General features: G+C 38.8%; 1 long non-coding RNA gene across 2 annotated transcripts in view; it reads right to left on the bottom strand.

Moving 5' to 3' along the window:
- Positions 1-15,135, bottom strand: part of LOC143403168 (uncharacterized) — a 39,707-nt gene that overhangs the window by 21,365 nt on the left and 3,207 nt on the right. For both annotated transcript variants that reach the window (XR_013091846.2, XR_013091845.2), the window contains exons 2-4: positions 13,525-13,560; positions 11,697-11,915; positions 7,491-7,566 (exon numbers count right to left, since the gene is read on the bottom strand). This is a non-coding gene — a long non-coding RNA (uncharacterized LOC143403168). The remainder of the gene's footprint in view (positions 1-7,490; positions 7,567-11,696; positions 11,916-13,524; positions 13,561-15,135) is intronic.

Raw genomic sequence — 15,135 nt, 5'->3', positions numbered from 1 at the left:
TTATGTTATTCATAATTATAAAATAAATAAGTAAAACCTAGAAAGAACCAATATATCCTAAAGTGATGATAGAAAACAATTTATATAGTAAAAATTATGCAACTATTTAAAATGTTAACTGTAGAAAATTTAATGCATGAAAAAATGTTCACAATATATAAAGTGAAAAACTCAAGACATAAAACATGACTGATATGATTCCATTTTTAAAATGCATATGTATATCACTTACTCATTCAATTATGATATTTTTACCCCTGGTACTGGGGGTTGAACTCAGGGTCTTGAACATACCAGGCAAGTATTCTACCCCAGCCATTTCTATGTATTTTGTTTTATTTTATTTGAGACAGTCATCTCCCTAAATTGTTCAGGATAATCTGGAACTTTCAATCCTCCTGCCTCAGCCTGCCCAGTAACTAGGATGACAGGCAGGCACCAACATGCCCTGAATCTATGTTGGAATTTAATGGCTACTGTTTTCTAGGTGCTTGCAATGTACCAGTTTTGTAAGCATTTTGACATAATTTTGACAATCTACAATTTTCAGAATTCAACATTGAACTTTTAAGATTTCTAATTGTTTTCTTTTTCTCTTTTGGTACCCAGGATTGAACCCAGGGGTTCTTAACCACTAAGCCACATTCCCAGCCTTATTTTGTAGTTTATTTAGAGACAGTGTCTCACTGAGTTGCTAAGCACCTCGGCATTGCTAAGGCTGGCTTTGGACTTGAGATCTTCCTGCCTCAGCCTCCAGAGCTGCTGGAATTACAGCAGGCACCACCATACTCAGCTATTAAAAGAAATGCTATGATTTCCTCCAGTCATGGATATTTTCCAGTACCTTCCCTCATTTGGGGTACTAACACCTTCGGTGCAGCTGCTCAGTCTCCTTGACACCCAGGCTTCTAAGCTCTGAGGAGTGGACCAGCTCTTGATGTGGATGACCCAGGGACAACTCTCTTGGTCCAGGGCAGTCAGTGTCTGCAGGGAACCTGACAGGGTTGGGGTGGGAACAAGCCTTTTCCTAATTTGGGGGCAATATTCTCTTTTTTCACGAGGAGGCAAATGCAGGTTTTCTAATGTGTGGGTTTATTTCTAAGGATTATCCACATTTTTGGATGATGGCATTAACAATTTAATAGGGTATGGAGTGATAGGTTGAAAATCATCATCTTTTAGAAATTTGAAGGCATTCTTCCCTTCTCTTTTTCTAGTGTTGCTATCTAGAAGTCTGAACCCACTCTGATCCCTGAGATTGACTTATTTTCTCCTTGAATACACAGAATCTTATCACTAATGCTAACAGTCCAACATTTCACAACATTTCTCTCTCTCTCTTTGTTTTCCTTCTCTCAGTACTGGGGATTGACCCCAGGGCCTCACACATACTAGGCAAATACTCTACCACTGAGCTATATCACCAGCCTTATTTATTTATTTAGAGATAAGTTGCCATTCTCAAACTTGCGATCCTCCTACCTTAACCTCTCAAATCCCTGGGATTATAGGAAGGAACTATTGTGTCCAGCTCTCATATTTTCTATATCTATGTCTTTCTATTTTCTAGGAGTTTTTCTCATTTCTGTCTTCTAATATTTCTTTTTTTATATCTTCTAATATTTCTATTGGGCCATAACTTCTGCCTTCATGTATTTTTCATTTCTAATAGCATTTATTATGGCTTAGATCTGGAACATTCCCCAAAAGCTCATGAATTGAAGAACTGGTCCCTAATGCGGCAATGTTCAGAGGTGGGGTTTTGGGAAAATGATTAAATCATGAGGGTTCTAACCTCATTAATTGATTAATGCATTCATGGATTCATAATTTGAATGTTCTCTTGGGAGGTGGTAGAAATTATAGGAGGTGGAACCTACATGAAGGGAGCAGGTTCTTAGGGACAGTATCTTACCCCTGGCCCTCTCCCCTCTCTGTCCTTCCTGATCACAATGAGGCAAGCACCTTTACTGAAGTTTTAATGGAATTGCTGGAGGAATTATATATATAAAAAAAGTTAAATGCATGGGAAATTACAGCCATAATTTTTTTATGTGGTACTGAAGATTGAACCCAGTGCTTCACGTGTGCTAGGCAAGCACATTACCACTGATTCACAGCCCCGGCCCTATAGCCATAATCTTTATCCAGAATTCTCTGTATTTTTATAGAATCTTCTATATTCTACCTCTTACTACTAACTGACTGACAGGCAAATTACTTGGATTTCTCTATGCCTCACTTTTCTCATCAGCAAAATTAGAAAAATAATAGTACATATTGTGAAGACTAAGAAAAACATATTTCATTGATGTTTTAAATTATCTATTTTTTCAGAAATTGAACCCAGGGGCACTTAATCACTGAGCCACATCCCAACCCTTTTTTAAATTTTTTATTATTTTATTTTTTAGTACTGGGAATTGAACTCAGAGGCACTCAACCACTGAGCCACATTCCCAGCTTTATTTTGTATTTTATTTAGAGACAGGGTCTCACTAAGTTGCTTAGCACCTCACTGTTGCTGAGGCTGGCTTTGAACTCATGATCCTCCTGCCTTAGCCTCCAGAGCCACTGGGATTACAGGCGTGTGTCACTACGACTGGCAGAATTGACTTTTTTGGTGTGTGTGGTACAAAGATCAAACCCAGAGCCTTTCATAAACTAGCTAAATGCAGCCCCCATTTATTTAATATAAAAAGATACCTTTTTCCTATATTTTTACATCTCCAAAATTAGAATACTTAGCAAAAGTTCAAATATATTTTAAACATTCAATAAATGGTACGTTAGGTTTACTGAAATATAGTAATGCACATAATGCATTTGAAGAGTGCCTAGAACTAGATTTGTAATAAACACCGAAGACATAATTATTATTATTCAAACTAAGCCATACTTAACATTCTGAAAAATGCTTCTTCCACATAATCCAATCTGATAGCATTCTTCTACATCAGTACAAATAGATCTACTTTACTATTTTTTTAATATTTTATTTTATTTTTTTAGTTTTAGGTGGGCACAATATCTTTTACATTTATGTGGTGCTGAGAATCAAACCAAGTGCCTCAAGTATGCTAGACAAGCACTCTACCACTGAGCCACAACCCCAGCCAACTTTACTATTTTAAGTTACACGATATTCTATAGAATGAATGTACCATTTAATCATTCCTCCATACATTTTTGTTTCATATTTTTTTTCTGAAATACCAATAATGGATGCCCTTGTAAACCATCCTTATAAATCTGTGCTAGTATTTCTGTAAGATAAAGACCAAGAAGTAGAATTGCTCTATTACACTCATGAAAAGTGTCTAATAGAAGATTCCAGAATGAAAGAAACATTAGAGTGATTAACCAGTACTCTAATTTAGGCAAGTAATATACAATATGTCTCAAAAAAAAAAAAAAGTGGCTGGTCATATAGCTCAGTTATAGAGCATTTGCCTAGCATGCTACTGGTTTAATCCCCAATAACAACATCCTAGTACCACATATACACGCTCACGCGCGCGCGCACACACACACACACGCACAAATATTATGAAGTTAGCATTCAAATATAAACTGCTTAATATAGAACTCACACTAAGTGCCTTTAGTTTAATTTTAGGTATGATCATGATAATTTTAATTTTTTCTTTTCTTTTAAAATATTTTGTTATAGAGGGACACAATACATTTATTTTATTTATTTTTATGTGGTGCTGAGGTTTGAAGTTAGTGTTTCCCACATGTTAGGCAAGTGCTCTATCACTGAGCTAAAACCCAAGCCCTCTGAATTATTTATTTTTTTCTTTTTTTGTGGTTCTGGGGATTGAATTCAGGGTCTCCCACATGCTAGGGAAGTGCTCTACCACTGAGATACATCCCCAGTCCCATTTGAATTTTTTTTTTTTTTTTTTGGTACTGAGGACTGAACTGAGCCACATTCCCAGCCCTTTTAAAATATTTTATTGGGCTGGGGATGTGGCTCAAGCGGTAGCGCGTTGGTCTGACATGTGTGCGGCCCAGGTTCGATCCTCAGCACCACATACAGACAAAGATGTTGTGTCCGCCAAATACTAAAGAATAAATATTAAAATTCTCTCAAAAAAAATTAAAATATTTTATTTAGAGACAGGGTCTTGCTGAGTTGCTAAGTTCCTCTCTAAATTGTTGAGGCTGGCTTTGAACTCATGATCCTCTTGCCTCAGCCTCCCAAGATGCTGGGATTACAGGTGTGCACTGCTGTGCCTGGCCCCATTTGAATTTTCTTTACAGTACCTCATGCAGTGTTTGGTACGTGGTTAATAATCAAAACATATAGCTATTATGACAAGTTACCATATAGTTCCTAACTGTCAGAATTATGGCTTTGCTGTTTAGTGATTAACATGATCTGTAGCCTAGTACTTAGGAACTTGCCTCATCATTTCTGTAATTCTGACAGTGTCTGGCATCATGCCTGATACAGAGTAGGCACTCAGTACATTGCTGTTAGGTCACATTAAATGGAACAGAACATCCATTCAGATATTAGCACAAGAGCTGTGTCATTAAATAGCTGTCATTCCAAAACTGACCACCAACCATGACACAGACATGCTTTCACAGTTCATAAGCCACACTTCTGACTTCCTGCATTGCAGATGTCTCAATTATATTTCATGCCACTCTAATGACCTTTAGAAAGAAAGGGCGAACTAAGAAGTATTTAGCTTAACAGCTAAAAGAAGGCGCTTTGACAGGCTTATAACTTGGTTCTCACACTATCTGCTGGGTCAGTAAACCTCTCCAAGCCTCTGTTTCCTTGTGAGGAAGGGGTTAATAATAGCACCTGTCCCATCAAATTATTGTGAAAATTATTGTGCCTTCCTTCTGCTGTTCTCTTTGCCTGGGACTATTTCCCCATGTTTCACCTTATTAATTCCTCCCGCTTTTTCAAATCAGCGATCACTTCTTCCAGAATGCCTTCCCTGCTGCCTCTGGTAGGTGGGGTCAATGGTTACACTCTCCCTGTAACACCTGCCAATTATTCTTTGTAATCATTTCTTTAAATGTCTCACTTCCTTTCTGGATTGCAAATTCCCAAACGATAAGGATGATGTTTATTTCATTAATTCCTGTATCTCTAGTGTCTTGTAGTCCCCAGGTACATAATATTTTCAGTGGACTGTATTTGTTAACTTAGTAGAAAAGTGAAATAATGCATATAATACAGAGCTCAACATTTAGCAGGTCTCAACAAATGAAACTGCTATTGCCAGGCAAAGTGGCTCACGCCTATAATCCTAGCAATTTGGGAGGCTGAGGCAGGAAGATTACAAGTTTGAGACTCAGCCTGGATAGAAAGCAGAGGAGTACACAGGCAGTATAGGATCTAGTTCTAGAAACTCTGGACTCAGCCTCATCAGCAATTTAGCAAGACCCTGTCTCAAAATAAATTTGTTTTGTTTTGTTTTGGTACCAGGGATTGAACCCAGGGATGATTAACCACTGAGCCACATGATCAATTCTTTTTTATTTTTTGAGATAGGAGTTCTCTGTGTCACTTAGGGCCTCAATAAATTTCTAAGGCTGGCTTTGGACTCACAATCCTCCTGCTTCAGCCTCCCAAATTGTGCCACCAGTCCTAGCTAAAAAATTCTTTAGAAATTTTTTTAAAAAAGGGCTTGGGATGTAATTCAATGTTAAAGTGCTCTAGGTTAAATTCCCAGTAACGTACACACAGGAGAGTTGGGAAAATGGGGAGATAGATATGGAATTGCTAACATTATTAACAATGAAGTATTGGTACTGAGTTTATTCACCTTAAGCAGACTAAATATAGTGGGAGGAGCAATTAAATTGGAAATAGGTACTATGAGTCTAGTTGTTATGTGTGCGTGCGGGCATGCATAGCCGTGCCTATAAATGGGGATTGAACCCAGAGTGCAGTATCCTTTCACTAATATGCTGTATGCAGATCCCATACTTGAAATCCTTCTACCTAAGCCCCCACAGTTGCTGGGACGACAGGCATGCACCACTGCACCTGGCTTCTAGCTCTACATTTTGTTATGAATTTTTAGTGACACGTTTATTCTTATTTTTCCATTATAAAAATGAACATCATATATTCACCTTTTTGAGCAACTCAACTTGGTTCTAATAAAATCTGCCCTTTGCCAGGTCACACTGGAAAGGCTGTTCTGTTTATGTCCAGAGTTTCTAGAACTAGATCCTATACTGCCTGTGTACTCCTCTGCTTTCTAAATTGTTGACTTCTCCATTCTGATCCTGAGTAACTCCTAGTTTGTTACCCCAATTGGCTATCTTCAAACTTTTAGCTTTGAAGTACTGATGCTACTTGGTGTACAGTGGAGTTATGGCCTGATAAATCCATTGTAAGTTGGAAATATTGCAAAGTCAAAGATGTATTGAAGGACGGGCATGGTGGTGCATGCCTCAGGAGGCTGAGCCAGAAGGATCGTGAGTTCAAAGCCAGCCACAACAACTTAGTGAGGCTCTAACCAACTCAGTGAGATGCTGTCTCTAAATAAAATACAAAAAAAAGGGCTAAGGATGTGGCTCAGTGGTTAAGTGTCCTGCGTTCAATCCCTGGTACCAAAATAAAAAAGCATGTAAGCCTGGAGCAGTGATACTGTAATATCAGATTCGTGGGACCCCAATAGACCTCCAGGAGCTGAATCTGATGTAATCACACAAGAGTCTTTATTGCAAGCTCCAGCCTGGACTCAAAACTGTTCCTGATGCAGGGGTCCCAGGGAGTGAGTCCTGGTCCTTTGTTCAGTAGGATTTTATAGGTTTTTTGTGGGGGATACTCTATGCATCACAACATCACACAGCAAATCATTCCATACCACGGGAAAATCAAACAACTCTTTTTTTTTTTTTTTGAGAGAGAAAGAGAGAATTTTTTAATATTTATTTCTTAGTTTTCTGCAGACACAAGATCTTTATTTGTATGTAGTGCTGAGGATTGAACCCAGGCCGCACGCATGCCAGGCGAGTGCACTACCGCTTGAACCACATCCTGAGCCCTCAAACAACTCTTAACATTGATTAGCACATTCACTGGTGGGAACAAGTTGGGTAGGGGTGATTGGTTAGTACAAGAGGGGGATTCCTTTGAACTGATTGGTTTAAGCCACGAGGGTTGTACGTGCTAAACTACATGGTTTCCCAACATGTTATCAACCACCATAAACTACTAGGAGGGGGCCATATGGCATCCCAGGTATTTTCTCTGTCTCATGCTGATTGGTGGTTGCTAGGGGGTTGCTATGGGTCCTCACCTAGCCTAACTGAGTCAGAGACACTTGGCACCGCAGATCTCTCCTGATATTTGCAGACAAACAATTCAGCAGGGAGGGTATGTGCCTAGGAGTGAGTGCTCTGTGGGTTTTTCCAAGGACAAGGGTCACGCCCCCTTTCTTGGACAAGCTTTGAGGTAGAAGCTTTTTTCAAAAATGGAGCTACATCAGTTTCTCAATACATACCTATAATCCTAGTGATTGGGAGGCTGAGGCAGGAGGATGGCAAGTTCAATGTCAGCCTTGGCAACGTAGTGAGGTCCTGTCTCAAAACAAAAAAATGAAAAGGGCTAGGGATGTGGCTCAATGTTTAAGCACCCATAGGGTCAATACATTTGGGGTAAAAAATACATTTAGGGCTGGGGATATAGCTCAGTTGGTAGAGTGCTTGCTTTGTAGGCACAAAGCCCTGGGTTCGATCCCCAGAACCGCAAAAAAAAAAAAAAAAAAAAAAAAAAAAGAATGTATTTTAAAGACAGGCATCGCCAGGCACCATGGTACATGCCTGTAATCCCAGCAATTTGGGAGGCTGAGGCAAGAGAATCAAACTTAGTGAGGCCCTAAGTAACTTAGTGAGAACCTGTCTCAAGTGAAAAATAAAAAGGACTGGGGATTGTCATGTTTCTGGTGACAAAAACACCCAGGGTCACTCCAGGGGAACTGGGCCGTAGGAAATAACCACACAAGAGACAGAGATACCTTTTTCTTTGGGGGTCCTGTGATGGCTCCTCTGACCATAAGGGTGCACAGAAAGAGAGACTGAGCACGTGCTGACCAGTTTTATTGAGTAGTAGCCTTCAAACGAAGCAAGGGGTAGGTTTCAAGGGGCTGAGTCTAGCTTCGTGATGTCTGCTGTCAGCAGGTTGACTGACATCTAAGAAGGCCATACCCAAGGGCAGAGCAAGAGAAGGGGACACACAAAGGGCGTTTCCACGGAACATTCTATCCCAAACAGGGCAAAGGGGTAATATCATAAAGGAACAGGTGAGTATAGCTCGATCCCTGAGGCTGCAGGAAGGCACAGCCTACGTATGAAGACATATTCTGCTACTTCGAGGATCAGGGCAGCCGTCTAGGGCCACTGTGGATGTGGCTAGATCACTACGAAAGTGACCGACAGAGCCTCCACCGATCACAGGAAGGAAAATGCTGGTCACTCAGCACGATGGCCCTCCACAGGGGATATGGCTCAGTGGTAAAGTGCCCCTGGGTCCAATCCCCAGTACCAAAAAATAATAAGTAAGTAAATAAATAAATAAAATAAAATAAAGCCAGGCACTGTGGCACACTCTTTTTGCCCTAGCTACTTGGGAGATTAAGACAGGAGGATTGCAAATTCAAGGACAGCCTGAACAACTTAGAAAAACCCTTTCTCAAAATAAAATTTTGAAAGGGAGAGGTGCTTGGGAATGTAGCTTAGTGGTAAAGTGCTTGCATATGAGACACTGGGTTTGATCCTCAGTATAGAAAAAAAGAAAAAAAAATTAATAAACCTAACCTCCTGAACATCTTAGTTTAACCTAGCCTACCTTTAACATGCTCAGGATACTTGCATAAACCTACAGTTGGGCAAACTCATCTAACATGATGATGTCTATTGTATCTCATGTAATTTCCTGAATACTTGTATCAAAAAAAAAAAAAAAATGCTGACAACTGAGTACACTATAGAGTACTGGTTGTTTCCTTTTCTGATTCCATGGTTGACTGGGAGCTGAGGCTCACACCACTGCCCAGAACCACAGCATATTGTATCAGATGTTGCTAGCTCAGGAAAAGATCAAACTCAAAGTACCTTTCTACTAAGTGCATGTTGCTTTTGTAACACTTGTTAGATCAAAACGTTGTAAGTTGAACCATTGTAAGTCAGGGACTGTTTATACACACTTGTCCTCACGAAATTCAAAATCCTGAAGTCTGGAGCCTCATCTTCCCACCTTCTTGTTCATTGGATTCCAGTCCACAGCTACTCTGAAGTCTCCTGGAGGCACTAATGTCTTTGTCTCAAGGTCTGTGGACATGACAGTCCCTCCAAGCATTGCAGCACTCCCCCCCACCATTACTACATCAGGCTAACCCCCACTTGACCTTTGTGTACCAATTTTAGCATCATTTCTCCAGGGAGCATCCTTTGCTCCTTTGAAGACATTAGGTTTCCCTGATATGCGCCATCTTTCTTGTACGTAAAGTGTGATATATTGTTAGATTTTCTCATTTCAGAATGCCTTTATTTTATTTGTTTATTTTTATGTGGTGCTGAGGATCGAACTCAGTGCCTTACACATGCGAGGCAAGTGCTCTGCCACTGAGCTACAGCCCAGCCCAAATGTTCACATTTTTTAAAGAGAAGTTCAGAATCTGGATTTAAATGTGAATTTGTGTGTGTGTGTGTGTGTGTGTGTGTGTGTGTGTGTGTTTTGTAGTGGCTCAGCACCTTGTGCATGCTAGGCAAACATTCTACCATTGAACTATATCCCCAGTCTGAATTTTGTTGTTTTGGGGGGGTTCTAGGGATTGAACCCAGAGGTGCTTTACCACTGAGCTACATCCCCAGTACTTTCTATTTTTTTTTTTTTTAATTTTGAGACAGGGTCTTGCTAAGTTGCTTAGGGTCTCACTAAATTGCCGAGGCTGGGCTGGGGTTGTGGCTCAGTGGTAGAGCACTTGCCTAGCATGTGTGAGGCACTGGGTTCTATCCTCAGCACCATATAAAGACAAATAAATAAAGGTTTTGTGTCTATCTACAACTAAAAAAAAAATTTAAATTTTTTCTTAGACATTGATTCACCTTTATTTTATTCATTTTTTTATATGTGCTGAGAATTGAACCTAGTGCCTCACACATGCTAGGCAAGTGCTCTACCACTGAGCCACAACCCCAGCCCCTACAACTAAAACATATTTAAAAAGAAAATTGCTGGCTTTGAGCTTGTGATCCTTCTTCCTCAGCTTCCCAAATCACTGGTATTACAGGCACCTGGCCGAAATTTTTGTTTTTAAGGTTGGCAAGTAATTTTAAAAATGTAAACCCTACTTCACAGAAGAAAAAATAGGAATGACCAACAAATATATGAAAAAATGTTCAACATCTCTAGCTATTAGAGAAATGCAAATTAAAACTACACTTAGATTCCATCTTACTCCAGTCAGAATGTCAAAATATACTCTACTATCCTGTTTATATAAAAAGAATTTAAAAAATGTATCCATTCATCTGTTGAAGGACACCTAGGTTGGTTCCATTGTTTAGCTATAGTGAGTTGAGCTGCTATAATGAAAATATTGTATATATACACAATGGAATATTACTCAGCCTTAATAAAGAATGAAATTATGGCATTTGCTGGTAAATGGATGGAGGTGGAGAATATCAAGTTAAGTGAAAATAAGCCAATTCCAAAAAACCAAAGGCTGAATGTTTCTCTGATATGTGGATGCTAATTCACAATGGCGGGGGGCTAGGGAAGAATAGAGTTATTTTGGATTAGGCAGAAGGGAGTGAAGAAATGGGAAAAGGTATGGGGGTAGAAAAGATATGCACTTGATATTATTACCCTTTGTGCATCTATGACTACACAACTGGTGTGATTCTACGTCATGTACAACCAGAAGAATGAGAAGTTAAACTCCATGTATATATAATGTGTCAAGGTGCATTCTAATGTCATGTATAACTAATTTAGAACAAAGTTAAAAAATGTAAAACCCTATGGGCCAAATAAAAATATCTGCAGATTAGTAGCTGCCTGTGTCCTGCCTATTTGCAACCTGTGCTGTCCAACCTTCACCTGTGGTTGGTGGCTATTTCCGTGCTCATCATCACTCCATCATCACTCCATGGATCATCTGCTCTCTCTATGCCACCACTGTCTTGTGCTTTACATAGATGACCTCATGTAATCTCCAAAACCACCTGTGGGGTCAAGTAAGGTTCAGCAAGGTTAAGACACTTGCCTAAGGTCACAAGCTGTGAAGTGGTGGAGCCAGGTGTTAAAGGTCTTTGCCCTGGGTTACTGTATGTCAAGATACAATTTGTTAGTTTAGAGTAGGAGTGACTCCGATCTGCTTAATAACAACTATTAATATTTGTTCTGTGCTCACTATGTGCCACTATGCTTTACATGACCTGATCCAATCCTCAAAACACTTGTTTGAAGCAGCTACTGTTACCACCCCCATTTCACAGATGAATAAACTGCTATAAAAGGATTGCACAAGGTAAAAATTAGTTTCAATCCCAGACAAATCTGATGCCACGGTCTTCACTTTTAGGAACTCCAAATACCAGTTTGGGTTTGTGACAGAATATGGGCTGAAGGGGGAAAAAAGAGAAATTTATAAGTAACTTTCTCCAATCCAGAACCCCAAAGAGGTTTCTACTGAGAGGAATACCTGGGTAATTTCCATGAAGTGGATATTTGAAGATATGGCCTGTAGGTGGCAGCAACCTTAACAGTCTTTAAATACTGCAGTGTTAAAAGACATAGTGAGGAAATGTCTCCATTTATTCATTCATTCGTGTCTTGTTTTCTGACTGGCCCAATTAATTCTTTGCCAGTTAACTTGATTTCTGGTTCTCAGCCCAGTGAGAACTGCCAGTCTTGTGGAATCCTGGAAAATGGTGGAGAAGAGAGCCCTCAGAGAGATTTGAAACGATGGAAAACCATCCCATCCAACAATGTCAAAGTGATTTTTTTCTTTCTTTCTGTACTGGAGATTGAACCAGGGGCATTTAACCACTGAGCCACATCCCCAGCCCATTTTGTTTTTTATTTTGAGACAGGGTCTTGAATTTGCAATCCTCCTACCCCAGGCACTTGAGCAGCTGGGATTATAGGCATGTGTCGCTGCACCTAGTTGAATCTGTTTTTGTTTTTTTTCCTTCTTTCTTTCATTTCCTTCTTTGCTTGCTTCCTTCTTTTTCTTTTCCTTCTTCCTAACTTTCTTTCCTATTTTTTTTGCACTGTTGGGTATCAAACCTAGGGCTTTGCACATGATAGGCAAGTGTTCTATTACTGAGCTACATCCCTAGCCTTACTGCAGTGATTTTAAACTATGAGTGAAACCATGTTTCAGTGGTCCCCAACATTTCTTTAATTTCTTAGCTTTTGCTTCATATTTTATTTTTGTTTTTAAGGTACAGTAATATATATATATACTTTTTTAAAAAAATTCAATAGTTCTAAAGATACCCAGTGAAAAGTCAGATACTTACTTTTACACCAAGTCCCATTATTTTCTAACCCTAAAGGAAATCTTGTGTATCCTTCTAGGTACAGATTACAGATATAAAAGTATAAACATACATATAGTCATACAAATATATGTAAATATATTTAAAAGTAGTAATCTAAAACTATACACTTCTAAAAGAAAATTTAGGGGGAAATTTTTGTGATCTATTGTTAGACCAAGATTTTATTTATCGGGCTGGGGATGTGGCTCAAGCGGTAGCGCGCTCGCCTGGCATGCGTGCGGCCCGGGTTCGATCCTCAGCACCACATACTAACAAAGATGTTGTGTCCACCGATAACTAAAAAATAAATATTTAAAAAAAAAAAAAAGACAAGACCAAAGAAATTTATAAAAAAAAAAAAAAAAAGATTTTATTTATCAATTTATTTATTTATGTATCAGAGATTGAATCCAGGGGTGCTTAACCACTGAGCCACATCTCCAGCCTGTTTTTATTTTTTGTTTTGAGACAGGTCCTTTCTAAGTTGCTGAGGCTGTCTTTGAACTTGAAATCCTCCTGCCTCAGCCTCTTAAGCCACTGGGATTATAGGTGTGCGACATCATACCTGGCTAGACAAAGATTTCTTAGATATGACATGATCCATAAGAGAAAAAAAAAAAGAAAAATTGAACCTAATAAAAATTTAAAAAGATAGTCTACAGATTGGGAGAAAAATATTTTATAAATAAAAATTACTTTATCTGATAAATGTCTTGTATCCAGACTATGTGAAAAAACCTCAACTCAAGAATAAGAAAATAGGAGCTGGGGCTGTAGCTCAGTGGTAGAGTGCTTTTCTTGCACATGTAAGGCACTGGGTTCAATTTTCAGCACCACATAAAATAAATAAATAGGAGGCTAGGTTGTGGCTCAGTGGTAAAGCACTTGCCTAGCACATATGAGGCCCTGGGTTCAAACCTTAGAACCACATAAAATAAACGAATAAGGGGCCTGGGGATGTAGCTCAGTTGGTAGAGTACTTACCTTGTATGCACAAGGTTCTGGGTTCAATCCCCAGCTCTGCCAAAATAAATAAATGAATAAAATAAAGCTATAAACAAAGATATTGTATTTTGTGTCCATTAAAAAAATAAGAAAACAGTCAGCCAAGTAAAAGAATTAGCTCAAGGACAACATAGATACTTCACTGAAGAAGATATACAGATGACAAATCAGTGCATGAAAAAAGGCTAAATTTAGCTAATTAGCCAGTTGCAGTAGTGTATGTCAAGAAGACCACAAGTTCAAGTTCGAGGCCAGCCTAGGCAACTTAGCAAGACTCTGTCATAAAATATGAACATAAAAGAGACTGGGGATGTGGGGATGTAGCTCCATGGCAGAGTGAGTTCAATTCCTATTCTCAGTACCAAAAAAAAAAAGAAGAAAAGTAAAACTCATAAATCATTAGGGAAAGTGCAGAGTTCATTGAGTTATCATTGCACAACTGGTGGAATAGCTAAAAACAAATAATATATTTTTAAAAAATATTGACAAGCTGGACATAGTAGAGCATGCCTGTAATCCTGGTGTCTCAGTAGACTGAGGCAGGAGGGTGGCAAGTTCAAAGCCAATCTGAGCAACTGGGTTCAATCCCTGGCACCAAAAAAAAAAAAAAAAATTGACAATACCAAGGCCGGCAAGCATGCAAAGCAACTGAAATGCTTATTCATTGATGAAAAAAGAAAAATGGTCCATCCATTTTGGAAAAAACTGAATGTTTTATCCACAGTTGACAAAACTGGAAATAATCCTAAAGCCCTCCCCCCCCAAAAAAAACCCCACTGTAATACATATACACACACACACACACACACACACACACACACAAATCCTAATGTCCTGTAACTAGTGAATGGAAAAACAATGTTACATCCATACAAGAGAATAGTATTTTAAAAAGAGAAAGAGAATAGTATTCAGCAGTAAAAAAAGAGAACAAACTACTGATACATACATAAAGAACAGCAATGAATCTCAAATGCAAATACGTTATTATTTTTCCAAGTGCTAGGGAAAGAATGAGGGGAGCACTGTAACACTGAGCTACACACATCCTTGGCCCTTTTTATTTTTTATTTTGAGACAAGGTTGCCTGGGTTGACCTCAAGAGTTGTGATCCTCTTGCCTCAGCCTACTGAATACTGGAATTACAGGTATGTGCCACCATGCCAGGCTTATCTGAATGTGACTTTATATTTTCACTATGTATGAATGAATCCTTTAACAGGATATAGTTGTTTGGCATGTTTCGAAATTTTATATACATAGTATCAAGCTTCGTATGTATTATTATTATTTCTTAAATATTTATTTTTTTAGTTGTAGTTGGACACAATACTTTTATTTTATTTATTTTTATATGGTGCTGAGGATCGAATCCAGGGCCTCGCACTTGCTAGGTGAGTGCTCTACTGCTGAGCCATAACCCCTGCCCTGGTATGCATCATTCTATGTGAAAATAGCCAGATTTTTAAAAAGTTACTTTTTTCATTTCATTTATTTGACTTTTTGGGAGAAGTCAAATTATAGGAAGAAAAAACAGATCAGTAGATGATACAAATGAGAGCATGAGTTAATATTTTGGGGTGGTGATAT

The sequence above is a fragment of the Callospermophilus lateralis genome, chromosome 7 (assembly GCF_048772815.1).
Source record: "Callospermophilus lateralis isolate mCalLat2 chromosome 7, mCalLat2.hap1, whole genome shotgun sequence".
In the NCBI taxonomy this organism is placed as follows: Eukaryota; Metazoa; Chordata; class Mammalia; order Rodentia; family Sciuridae; genus Callospermophilus; species Callospermophilus lateralis.
The sequence above is the reverse complement of the archived record's forward strand: the minus strand, read 5'-3'. Positions and strand labels throughout refer to the sequence as shown.